The 14,074-nt window shown below is 36.3% G+C and overlaps 1 protein-coding gene across 4 annotated transcripts in view; it reads left to right on the top strand.

Annotated features, from left to right (window-relative positions):
- The window catches only part of SYT1 (synaptotagmin 1), a 333,529-nt gene that overhangs the window by 116,234 nt on the left and 203,221 nt on the right, over nucleotides 1-14,074 (top strand). For 3 of the 4 annotated variants that reach the window (XM_063154985.1, XM_063154982.1, XM_063154983.1), the window contains one exon: nucleotides 2,995-3,056. The gene's annotated coding sequence lies outside the window, so the exon portion shown is untranslated. Of the gene's footprint in view, nucleotides 1-2,994; nucleotides 3,057-6,924; nucleotides 6,989-14,074 lie in introns of all 4 variants that reach the window. The other variant, XM_063154984.1, reaches the window with a different exon arrangement.

Below are 14,074 nucleotides of genomic sequence, written 5' to 3'. Positions count from 1 at the left end.
AAATGTTCTTTGCCACCTGTAATAAATGTAAATCCACTTTGTTTCTGTATGAGTTAAACAAGGGCTTCCTGAGAAAAATTGCAACTTCCTTCCTTGCAGTGGAGTAGGGTTTCGTTTCATGAGCATATATGAATGTATAATCTTAAATACAGTGGTTTTGCCTGAACTGGTTTTATTTCAGAGCTCCAGTCCTGCCCCAGTTTAATGGGACTGTTGCCATAACTGGTTACCATAAAGGTGACTGGGATCAGAGAGTTTAGAATTAATGAAAAAAGGCTTTGTTGTTCTTTTGCTATCTATATGCTAACCAAATCAAAGTTGCAGATCATTTAAATGAGTATGTACCCTGAAATTAAATGCCTTAAAGTATCTTCTGTAGATAACATTTGTTAAATATAGATTGCACTTCAACGGGATATTGCAAGATGTAGTCACACATATCAAAATGTGTTTCTGTTGATATTTCAAATGGTTTCATTAGGAAACGTCTTCTCTTGCAAATATTGAAATGAAAATGGAGCCTTGGAAGTTACTGGCACTGACAGATGCTATTTGTAGCTCTGAAAATATAGTTGTCACTGCAGGGGATCTCCTGCACTGAAGACCCACAGGAGTCCATAACCAAGGGTGAACGAATTAATCTTTGAACACATCTAATAAAAAAATTGCCTGTGTTTAATAGTAAGTGATAGAAACACAGCTGAATTTCTTTTGTACTGTGTTCATCTTCCTCTAGAAATGCAAATATTTCCAGTTTATTTATCTCCTTATATTTTCACTCTGCAAATCCTTGTAAAGGATGATGGTATTTAGTTTCCTGGACAACTGTTGAATTTTATTGATTGGTTTTTACTTATTCCAGATGTCTATTATATTTTTCATATCTTTTGGAAACTCAGACTGTGAGCTTCAAAGAAGCAAGCAGGCTGTCTCTGTTTGCACTTAATGCAGCACCACACTTATTCATAGGCTCACGTAAATCTGCTTCCGTGGTGCATAACCTGTATTTTTATTCAGTTATTTACAATTAGTAGTATAGTAAACATTTGTCTTTCCTTTCTATGCTGTCATTGCCACAGAAGGAAGCAGTGAACCTCCTGAAAGGCTCAGTAATAATATGGCACAGCTTGACACAGACAGCTTAGAGAAACAGGGAAAGATTGAGACGGTGCACCACAGAGCAGGTGTGACTCTGGGTGTTAATTTCTCTGAGGCACTTGCAGCTACCTCTGCTCAAATGCAAGGTATACACAGGGCCCTGAACCAAAACACTGGCTCTGAGCCCCAGGAGAAGGTGGAGATTAGAGGCTCTTTTATTGAACCCTCCTTCTGAGTGCTTCTGAATTTCAAATCCCTCTGGGAAAACTTGACTTGACAGCAAGAGGGAAAGTTTTGGTTGAACCCATTCAGAGATGTTTGAGTACAGTAGTTCAGATTAGGTCTGTCGTGGTCTGTACCAGAACGTTTTATACAGGTAATACAGAGCACCAAGCAAGGTAAGTCTTGCTAAGGCTATTGACATGAGTTGATATTTGATATGAGTCACAAACTGTGGGAATCAAATTAGCTGTGTTTTACACCAGCATCTGAACTATTCTAAACCCTTAAGAATAAGATTTCACATCAGTGTCCAGCTAACCTTGCATCATTTTAAGTGTTCAGCTCCTCACTGATGTCTAGGACATAAGAAAATGGGCTGTTAGATAGAAGAGTTGATCCCTATGGTTCAAAAAAGTTTAAAACTTAATAACGTCAAAATAATAGAATGCTTCTGACTAATGTATTATATAGCCCTCAGCTCCAAACATTTCTTAATTGTTGCTTAGCAGGTTTCTTCAGTAGACTCATATGAGATGAGTGATTTCTGGTATGTCATAAATATTGACAGAAAGATACAGAAATAAAGGGAAATTAGATTTTATAATTAGTTATAGTTTGAGTCCTGTATGATTTGAGTCATGAAAGATGGTTTGCTGATTGGAGTGAGATGGTAGATGGAATCATGATTTGCCTTTTTAAAGGCCAGCATAAGTGTTGGTGTACTGTAGTCTGACAGTTTCAGATAACAACATTTTCATTTTCTAGTTGATGTAAAATTAAAAATATGTCTGTCTATCTTGGTAACTATGTATTTGGCTCAATATTTTAATTGCATCCAAATTGGTCATCTTCACAATTAATGCCTTCACAGCTTGATTGTGCTTGCCCTTTCACACCAATGTTGCCCTTATTGTAATCCTTATTGCCCAGCAGTTCCAATTTTCTCCCTTCTCTCAAGCAGCCTTTATTAATGAAGATTGTTAATAGTAAAATCTGCAAAGGCAGTATGCTGTGTTCCTTCAAATCCTGCCTTAAAACTCACCTCTGTTGTGATGCTTGTAACCTGGCCAAGAAAGGCTAAAGCAGCTGGTGTGCTGTGTTCAGTTCTTACCGTACAAATTTCCTGTGTGAAACAGCAGGAGTGAGGCATCAAAGACCCCTCTGCAGCATGTTCCACTCTCCTCCAAAAGTGGTGAGAGAGGCTGTGGCTGTCATTGCAGGCTTATGTTCTTTCTTCCTTGGCTCCTCAGTCTAATGGGGTAATGCTGCTGAGATCTAATACACCATGAGAATTTGATTTTGATGAGAGGATTGACAACCTCAGAAATGTGAAAGCCTGTCACCTTCCTGGAACTGAGGGGGGAGGCCTGCAGGTGCCCAGATAAAATTAGGATGCCTGGCATTTAGTCTGAGGTTTCAAGAGAGATTTGTTCCCTGAACCTGTAGATTTCTCATCTCTGCTGCTATTGTAGTATCTAAGACTGAAAAACTGGTTTTTAAGGAAAAGGGATGATACAAATTTTCTCTGCTGGGTGCTTTCACAAAAGCCCAGGGTTTTAAATATTAGGGTAAGCCAAAACTAAGTTTAAAAATGGCAAACTTCGGTAGCACAAATGAAACTAGATAGTTAATTTTAAATGGATGATAAACACAAGTATTTTTTTTTTCTTTCAGGAGCGTGGAGTCCTGAATAAACAAAGAGAAGAGAGTTAAGCACACGTTCTCTATTGTGAACAGTAAGTGACCAACTTATATACTCCAAAGCTAAACATGACTTGCACTTCCTTTTAATTTTTTTTTATTCTTTCACATTTGCAGTTCTTCCAACAAGTGGAAGAAATTGGTGCAGGGAACATCTCTGCCCTGTATCCAACTTAGTTTCATTTCACAGGGGTAGACTTTTACGAATTGTGTAATCATCTCAGGTAAGAGGCCCAGGTAATCCACAAAAAGTGCCTTCATTGTGCTCATACTGAGAATATTGTTTTTCTTCTCAGTAAAAATACATTTCAATAGAAATTGAACAGTAGCAAACTGAAAACAATATTACACCAACATTTGCTCTCACGTGAAATTTTGCAGAAAAAGAGATTCACTGCTGTAGTCAGATCCCGCTGAGTTGGTGTAGGAGCAAAAGACTTTTATGGGTTTGTATTAACCACATAACACTGGTTCATTGTTCTGAACAGCCCTGGTCATGGCTGTGCTGTTCACTGCACACTGCAACCAGTCTCAGTGCATGGCTGCACTGGCCTCTGACAACTGCAGCATTGTCAAACACCGAGAAATTAAGATTGCTTACTGAGACAAGAAAATGGGCCATGTTTGTCTTGTAGGTGATATTATTGACATTGTCCCTAGAAAAATATCTTAGGTTGCTGGTGAAGTACCAGTCATGAGCACAGACACTGCTGTCACTGCCAATCCAAAGTAGTGTGCCCCGGGAACTGTAGCTGATTATATGGGTGTACCACATTTCTGGGTATTAACAGGTGGTGATATCTTCTGAGAACCAGAACAGGTGGACTTGTGTTAACACATTCCTGTTAACAGTTCCAACAAAACAGTTCCTCTGTGCTAGGTGCCAATAGAACCTGCCTTTTTTAAGGTAGATAATTGTGGACGGTAGGTAATGTGCAGAGAATGTGTTCTTTAGCACCATTCTGCTTTTAGAATATACATTTGGCAGTACAAGATAAGGAATGTTGTATATTAAGTCCCTATTTATTTAGCCAAACTGGTGTATGGGACAGGGTAGTTCTGAATAGAAATAAATCTTCAATAGTTCTTGAGAAATAATAAAAATAATATTCTTGATTGGAAAAAAAGTGTGTGTAAATCTCAATAGCAAAAAAATACCTATTCTATCTCTGGGCTGACAAGTTTGATGATGGGCTTTAACATGAAAGGAAATGTGTGGCATTTCACAAATCCAAGGAAACACAATGCTTGTTTGTGAACCTGTGTGGTTATTTGTACACTGTACTAAACTATATTACCTGTGGGCATCTTCTAAATATATAGCAAATGATACATAGAATTTCATGTACCAGAAAATTCTAGAAAACTTCTCGAAACTCCTATTTATCTATTCCTTTGATTTTTTTTTTTCATTTTTTCTTCTATCAGTCATATTTTCCTTGTGTTTTCTCTTCTTTCCCTTGTGGCTCCTGTGGTTTATATTCCCTACTTGCTATCACGCCTCTTTTTACCCTTTATCTTTCCATTTTTGGCCATGTAGTTAGTCTGCTCGAGCTTCACATTTTCTGCTCTCATCTCCCACATAGGGCCATCTCCTCTTACTCTTGGCAGAGCTGCATTGCAGAATGTTTCTGATCTTGGGCAAATTTTAAGCTTGCTATTTCTAGTATGAGATAGACATTCTGCAGACCAAGAGTGTTATTGCTGGTTTTGGGTCATAATCCACAGAATAACGCCGTATGCCTATGTCTAAGGAATTCACAAAGGGTTACAATGTAGTGTAATGTAGGTGAGGTCTTGCAATTTTATTTGACGTGTGGAAAGACACAGTGGAACTTTGGAAGTTGTTATTTAATGCATGGGATACCTTCAGCCTAATCAATTATGCTTTACGCCCTCTGGATCTGAAGTTTTGGCAGCAGGTGACTGGTAGTTACATGAATAAATGCTAGCAATTCCAGGCAATTTGTATAATTCAACTGATCTATATTTACAAAAATCTACAAATTATTACAGACCTTCTTGTAGAAAATAAATTTCACTACTGCAGACTCTGAAGATCTTCTCCCCAGTTGTGTTTCTGTGTCAAGTGGCCAGAACTCACAGGCAGCTCTTTCAAAATAATGTGGATTTATTTGTGTATAGTGAGAAAAATTTAGTCAACTATTATTTGTACTCCTTCACATACAAATTCTCTCTCTTCTGCTGGCAGAATAGGTTGACAGGACCTTTTCATATTATCCATGGTTAATTTTATCAATCGTGGTATTATGATTATAAACTACAAATTATCTAACATATAATGAATATATAATTACAAAAATGAAACTCTGCAGTGGTTATTTAACATTTGTGATGTGAAATTTATTTAACGCTCTCTTTGGAATATACATGGGAAATTAGAATAATAAAACAAATAAAATTACTCTTACCTCTCATCCATCATCAGTGAGAACAATGTAACCAGCTTGATCAGGCTGTGCATTCTCCCAGAGAGGGAACTTCATGTATGGTACCTTTGGGCCTTCTAACAACACCCTTGAGAACATGTGCTATTCTTACACGAAGGAACCAGTCATTCTTCTGACACTAGGTTTGATAAATTGAATTTGTGGAGTTGTTTCAGAATACCTTTTTTCCTTCAACTTTAATTAAAGTCTAAAATTTAAAGTATCTGGTGCTTAGAGGCAAAAAAAGATTGAATTCCCCACATATAGAGAAAATAAAATTAAAATCAATATTGTTCTTATTTTAAAAAGGATAACATAAAAGTCAATAATGTATAGTATATTTTGTGGGTTTTACGTGTTCCCAACTTTATTTTAAGTGCAAGGGCCTTTGTCATTTGTATTTGATATTGCAAAAGATTGCAGATACCTTTTGAGGAACAGGAAAAAAATCCTTGCAACATGTGTTGAAAAAAAAGGTGTCCATTGTCCTCACATGGTCAGCAGCAATCAGATTTCATCTGCCACAAACTTTGGTGTACCAAAGAAGTGGCAAATAATTGATGGCTGGTTAATAACAGGTTTTTTGTTACTCTTGTTTGATAAAGCAAGTTCAGGTAATGTGACATAAATTAGGAAATTGCACAAGCACAGTGCTGGTACAGGGGAGGGATGGCCAGAATCTAGACTCTGCTGTGAGCAGATGAGAGGAGGCTTGGCCTGCCGAAAGTTATTGTATGGGCAGTTCGACTCCATTATGTGTAGAAAAACTAAATTTATGTTAGACTTACCATTAGCTCATGAGCATGCAACATTACCCTTGTTTGTCCTAATATCTATTTCAAAAGCTACTGTGTTTTATATTTTATCATTTACAATATTATATATAGAGGTATGTAATGTACCAGAGATAAAGGAGCTAAATGATGGTGTTTTTGGTTTTGGAAAAGTTGTAAAAGTTGAATTTATGAGTATTCAAAAAGAAATGAGCCTGTGATTCCTGAATATTCTGTAGTAATCACAATAACCTTCCCTTACGTTATTATTTCAATTTTTGATGCAGTGTAGTAATCTAGAAGCAGCATGAAGTGCCCTCATTCCTTGTTCTTTGCCATTTTGTCACAGGTTTCGTCATTACAAATTAAAATTCATGTGCATATACTGCAGGCTTGGATAAAATTGTTCATTGGAGTGTTTCCATTACCTTAAGTCTTTAATGAGGTCTTCCCCTAAATTAGTTTCACTCATTTTTTTTTTCCTCAGATAGTGAAAGTGTGAACTTCTGGTCAATTATGTAGTAGCATTTGCATAATGTAAAGGTTGTTTATATTGCTTCTTTTTTGGTTATCATGTCAAGGCTATTCAGAGAAGTCTAGTCTCTATGGCTTATATGCTTACAATGTTCTGTGCTGCAGAACTTTATTTTTCTTTTCTTTTTATCATTCCTGTATTACAGACACCGCTTTGTGTTTTTTAATGTGACATCTCTGACATGGATTTAGATTCGGTACTGCTTTGAGGTATGCTAGTTATGCAGCCTAATTTTGCAAAATGGCTCAGTAGTTGTAGTTCCCTGGGGCTTCAGTTTAGTTGTCATCTATCATTTTAGCGCTGTGATTGATTAGTCCCTACCATTTAATTTATCTTCTGCAGCTTCTAAACTTTTTCTTTAATTGGTAAACACATACCTTTCTAGACACATTTTCAAATGATGTGTTTTCCAAGTTCCCCAGAAGTCATGTAATCATCTTTTTCTCAGCTAGGAATTTAACCATTTGAGCCATTTAATGGCTTCAATGAATATTGCCTGATATTTTGTCTATTACTTGGAAATTGTGAACTGGAAATCTGTGTTATATTTTCCATTTTTCAATGTTACTGTGTATATATATTTATTCCGAAGTACTACTGTATTTACCAGCTGCTTTTTCATCCACCAAAAAACATTAAAAGAAGTCAGTATCTTTTTTAAGTGTAGGAGCCAAATGCTTGGGTTGCTGCTGTGGCAGTAGATTTTAACCATCTTTGCACATTAGGTTTCAAAAGCAAAATATTAATTAGTGTAATTTTCTTGTTGGAATTTCATAAGCCAGCTTCAGTCGGTAGGGTTAACATCCTCATTCTCCTCTGTTGCATTCTCTGTTCCTGTACTTGGCTATTTTTGAACATCACATTGAATATCAACTTGGCTATGATTTTAAATCAGACTCTTTCAGAGAAATGTCATTTCCATTTTAAAAAAGAGTTGGTTTTTGGCGTTAAGTCATACAATGTGTAAACATTGCAGCAGTTCTACACAATTACTGAGGCAACTTCCAAGAAGCTACTATAATGAATTGCTTCTATGATCCACACATAAAAGAAATTTTAATGTCACGTTTTCTTTGCTACTGCAGTTTTTATTATGGCTCTGCCTATTTTTGGATGGGGATATTGATAATTTGTTTAGGGTTTTTTTTTTTTTTACTTTTAGTTACTGTGAAATATTTGTGATTAAAATCTCTCAATAAGAAGAATTATACTGTGTCATCATAATGCAGCTTTGCTGACGTTGGTAACTGCTATTATGGTCCCATCTCTAAATACAATCAAACAAAATTAGTAGACATCTGCAGTGTTGCATACTTTTTGGGGGTAAATTGGTGTTCCTTTTTTTTTTTTTTTTCCTTTTTTTGTGAGAGCAAGCTTTAATCAGTATTTCCTTTTTGTTTCTAACTCTTAATCTCGTTGCGCAATGCACTTTTAAAGACTACCAGGTTAGCTTCGGACACCGAAGGAATTCATGGTAGGTCACTTCCAACCCAAATTTCCAATGAGTCTTGGAGACAGTCTGTTCTGTCACTGCTCTTGTCGTGACTTATGCTTTGATTAGGAAATAAGAGGATAGACTTTATTGTAAACTTTTCTGGTTTGTATTTATGGTGCATGAAGCTTAACTCAAGAAATACCTCATCTGGTACAAGTGATTATGAAACATACAGGTTAAGAGGACTCCCCTGGATGGAGTTGGTGATCACTAAGGGACAGTTTTGGATCATCTCCAAGTATGACTTTTTTCTTTAAATATGATTTTTTTTTCTTTAAAATTTCATACTATAAATCTTACTTTGAAGAGACCTAGCTGTCATAAGCATCTCATTTTGACTGCTTTCCTTATGTAAACGAAACTCATTCAAGAGTTTATTCAGAAATGGGAAAAGATGCATCTTAGACTTGTTTACAATTATATCTCTTACTTACAACTATGTTGACAACACTTAACTGTGGAAATGGGAGGAAAATAGGAAATTCAGTTACTTTTCCATGTAAACGAAAATGTTTTGCAAAACCATTAGCACATAAAAATATATTTTCTGACGTCAGTCTTCTGTGTTTATATTAATATCTGAAGTACATGAAATAGGCACAGTAGAATTTTTCTTACAGTAAACAACTTTGAGAACACTGAATTCAACATTTAATATATTTGGAAAGGCATTATTCCTAGGATTAGGATTTTTGGGTGGGGGGATATCCATTAGAACAACTAGAAATTAGGAGTGATTTGAAGTGCTCTGGAACATCAATCTGGAATATCAGCAGTGTGTCTGCTGCTGCACTTTCAGTTTTGCTCTGCAAGCTAAAGAGGCAAAGAATGGTTTTGCTGTGAGAGGACCCTCTGCACGACAGCTCTGAGGGCAATATTGATTGATGTCTTTCATACTAGTGACTCTTGTAGCTGTGCTAATAAATGAAACAGTACTTTGAGCTGAGGGCACAAGTTTTTGAACATGCTGTTCGTAAAGCACATAACATTCGGCCATCTTACCAGTCTCACCATTTACAAAGCTTTAGTCAAGTGATTAAAAATGCTGAGATTCTGTTTTTCCATATGCCACATACTTGGGAGTTTTTCTTGTTATTGCTCAATTTCTATGACTGCTTTAGTCCCTCCAAAATCTCAAGGTTTATAAGTGTATTTTTTATTGAAAGATGAGATTTGTATTCAGTTGCAAGGGTCCAGGGGCTGAAGCTTCAGAAGATAACTCCCAAACGTTTATTGCGAAGTCTGGTGATCCTGTGTAAAATGCATGATAGCCTGGAGGTCTCTGCTAGTACTGAACAGAGGTACACTTTGATCTTTCACGTAATAGGTCTCCCAATACCTTTTCATTTCTAACAGAAATAGTGCCCAGGCTGCTCTTTTACCATAAGCCTATTTCACTCATCCTTATAAGTTATGATGCCAAGTAAGAACATTGGTTTTAGGAAGAAGGATGAGAAAAATGGAATACGATGTCATTTAGACCATGCAACCTTAACTATTTTTGATGGTATTTGCTCTTAGAGTTCTGTCTTAGCAGTTGAATCTTTAGTTTAAATGAAATTATTAACAGGGACAGAGTTCGCTTAAAGATCTAATTTTATTTAGATAATAATATTTAAGACTTCAAACTGCATTAAGCAATTGGTTAATAAACCACTAGGTATTAAACTGTTAATTGTTTTTCCTGTAGGTAACAGGGATTCCTTTTGGATAGTTAGACTCTTGGGCAAATAGGCCAAATATTGCCAAATATGCCAAATATAGGTAGGTTTTAAAATGGGTGTTACATCTAAACATTATAATTTTGTTCCTAGACATTTCTTAAGGAGAATAGAATCAGTTTCTTTGGGACTGAAATTTTCAAGATTTGTTAGTGGACATAAATTATTTGCTTAAGTCCTCCTGAGTAGCTTTCCTTTTCAAAACTGGTATGGTGGCACACAGTAACTTTCCAGGGGAGTGGAATTCACTCCAGTGGTGAAACTGATAGTATTGTTACTGGTGTGAAAAGAATAAGCTCATACCATCTCAGTATTGCAAAGACCTTGAAGAACTACAGAACTGTGTACTGCTGTTACTTATCTTACTCTTTCAAACTCTGAGATTGTTCTGAATATTGATTTGTCCAGCAGTTCAAGCTTCTTAGAAGGTGCCACTGTGTTTGAGAAATGTGTTCATTAGTACCTAAATATTTTTGATGCATTTTAAAAGAAATTGAGATTATATTTGCTGTTAAGTAACTGCCTCAAAAAAACCCATTGTCTTGCTTAGTGGTTCCTAATCGTGCAGATACCTGTGTAAGACTATGAACAACTACAAATATCAAACAGATTTTTTGGCTGCCCATTTTACCAAGAAAAGCCCTCTTTACCTCCCTTATTCATTCTCCTGGGAAAAAACAGCAGCCATTTCAAGCCTGAATAATGAGATGGGGCTAGGTAAAGGAAAGGTCTGGTAGAATTATACTAATATACTACTTACTGCTATAGCATATAGCCCTATATTGTTTCTTGTTCTGATTCTCCTTTCTTCCTTTGTTCATATTCCCATTTTTCTCCCTTTACTATTTTCTTATTGGTAACTCTACCTAAGTCATATTATCATAGAATTTTTTGGATTGCAAGTGACCTTGATCTAGTTTCAATCTCTCTGTCATTGACAGAGACACCTTCCCTGAGATCAGGTTGCTCTAAAGCCCCATCCAGCCTGACCTTGAACACATGCAGGGATGGGGCATCCACAGCCTCTCTGGGCAATTTTTTCTAGTGCCTCACCACCCTCACAATGAAGAATCTTTGTGGCCCTCCCCTGGATTTGCTTATTGAATCTTATCTTCCCTTCTAGAGTACTTTGATGATACTCTTCTGAAAAAGACCCCTCATAACTGTGTCACCTAATTTGTTTTCTTGTAGTTCCCATAGTTCTTGATCTTCTTCATAATAGGGATTTCAAAAAGATAACAATAGGGATAAAACACAACTTATATCTGTAGGAGTACTGTAACTAGGTTGTGTCTGAGTTTGCAAAGAGGGGCTCAAGCTGAGATGGGGCCCATTTATGTGATCAGAAATGTGTCTAGACAAAAAGCAGTGGTTTTTGTGTGTACATTCCTTCCTCCCCCTGACCAGATATCTTAATGTTGTATTACAGAGCAGTGAATGAACCTGAGGTTTGTACTTCTTCCCTCTGCAAACATTTGTTTCTTTAACATAGGCTCAGAGCAATTTGGGCATCTCTTTATCCCAGTCAGCAAACTGTCGCTTTGTTCCTACTTCTTCCTTTTCTACCTGCCATGGGTATGGGACTATAATGTTACATTACTTCAGATAGAACACAGTAAATTTGCTTAAAATGGTACATGAATAAATTATCTTTGTGCCTTTTTTTTTGATTGTTAAGCCCTTAGCATATACTACTTTCTTCAAATTATCTGCCTATAGCATGCAATGTCTGATTTGTTTGAAGAGCTTCTGATTTCTGCTGATCAGATATTTCACTCAGAACATTTATTTATTTACATCTGAAAGATGTAAAAGAAATTCATGTTAGTGTGACCTTTCTTCTTGGACGCACATGTGCGTGCTGTCTTGCTTTGCTCTGTCTCTAGCTTTTTTCCTCTGCTTTGCTGGAACATTATGTCCTCAGTTGTCAAATTGCTTTCTCTCAGATAGAATTCCAAAGCTAGATTGAAAGAAATCAACCCAGAAACTCTGACAGAGGAACAGATGATTATTTTCTAGAGTGAAACTGAATTTTTTTAATCTTAAATGAAAAAATGTGTATTATTAAAAAAGTACGGTATTAGGCTTGTGAAGAGAAATCTCTGATACTTGGTATATAAAAAAGGAGATATGATACGATTATGAAACCTTGAGGGGTTATTTGAATCGTCACTTTGTTTCTAGAGAGAAAATAAAGCTCTGTTTTATTAATCCTAATTGTCCTTTTATTTGTTGCCATATATTATATCAGGTTTACAGCATCTCTTCAGCGTTAACTTCCCAGGAACAACATCATTTAAGTGCAACTATCAACCAGCTGAATGCTACAGATACAACCTGAAAATAAGTATGGATAATTAAGCAAGGTATTGTTTTTCAGAAACAGCACATCCACTTCTGTGTAACATTAAGAGGAGAGTTTAAAATTGTGTACAGGATTCAATAAACTGTTGAGCAATCTATTTACCAATAAACTATTTTTGTGAGTCAATCCATTGGAAATAAAAGATAAAGAGGCAGTTTATGCATTATAGACTATTACGAATTGCACAGTAGAAGGGAAGCAGGTAACACTAGAACTGTATGATGTAGTGGGATAGAATATAAGAAAATAACAATAGTGTAGAAATTAATCTTACCCCTAAGGAGTTGCAACTGAGTTAATTATCAAAGATTAGCACCAGGCCTGACTTTTATAGGCCACAGCTGTAAGCAATCAGAAGAAGAGTGCTGTAAAAGAGTGGGGTGGCTGGTTGAGAAGGCAACTGGAGTCAGTTGGCTGCTTTGTGAAGAAGAAGGAGTCAGTGCTCTGAGGAGATGCCCATGAGAAACACCAAGAAGGTAGGAAACTTTCACGATAAAGAGACAATGGTATGGAACCCCTGAAATGAGATGGCAACAGTATGACAACCTGTGAATTGTTGCTACTTAAAAACATCATGGCTCTGAAAACGCATTGAAGTCTTCTCTCAGGGTTCTCTAAAATGTTGATTGAGGTGTGAGTAAAGGCATTTCCATGACCCTTGACACCACTGTGTTGCCCAGTTAATGTGTGGCTTTCAGGAGATGAATCATCATCAGCCATATGTGACTGTTTAGCTTTGCTTGTTACTAGATGTATATTCTGCTTACCAAAATATTGCTTCGTTAGTTTTTTAGCCTAGAAGTACCATATATATGGTGTCACAAGTTCTTTAGCCGGAAGTTATGACAGGGTAGTTGGGGAATTCATGTAACATCTTGGAACTCATCTATTTAGAACAGGTGGAGCTGCATCCGTTGATTTTATACTATGGTACAACCTGCTGTATAAAACTGGGGATTTATAAATGATTTTAAGGAAATAATTTTTATATGTAAGTATTGCTAAAGTAACTGAAGTACATAGTTAGCACTTGTGGGAACAAGCAGGAGAAGGAGAACCCTGGGTTTAAGTCACAAACAATCAAACACTCAACTGATCCAAGCAAAAAAACCAAAATTAGAGAACAGGAGCAGTCAGAATGTTTCTAAGTAGAAGCATTCATCAGCTGTCACGTTGCTGACTTTTTCAGTTCAGTTATCATATTTGGACTTGGTGTGGTGCCAGTAAAAAGGATTTGCTCATTTATTTTCAAGTGATCAGAATATTTTTTAGGTCGCATGTAGAAATAGTTAGAAAATACAGTAGGCTGACTGGGTAAGAAAGAATGGATTAGCTACTTGCAGTGATAATACAAAAGAGGAAGGATGAAAGTTCACAGTTATTTAGATTTAAAAGGAATCTCCATAGGAGCTGCATTCACTTCAGATACTAAATATATGTATTATTGCCTCTTGCTTCTCTGATTGAGTTAAACTTACTTGGTCACCTAGAATTTGATGTGACTTGTATATTGACTTATCTCAGAAACAACAAAAGACTGAAACTGAAGAAATAAGGATGAGCCTGGTGGTGTTCTTTGGTAAGTTAAGAGGTATGTGTAGGAAAAGAATATGGTCAAGAAATACATTAAGGCTGAATATTTATTTATTTACATCTGAAAGATGTAAAAAAGGTGTAATAAAAAAGTTATTTGGTACTGGTGTGTTAGCTATAT

The sequence above is a fragment of the Melospiza melodia genome, chromosome 4, assembly GCF_035770615.1.
Source record: "Melospiza melodia melodia isolate bMelMel2 chromosome 4, bMelMel2.pri, whole genome shotgun sequence".
Classification (NCBI taxonomy): Eukaryota; Metazoa; Chordata; class Aves; order Passeriformes; family Passerellidae; genus Melospiza; species Melospiza melodia.
This window is presented reverse-complemented; position numbering and strand designations above follow the sequence as displayed.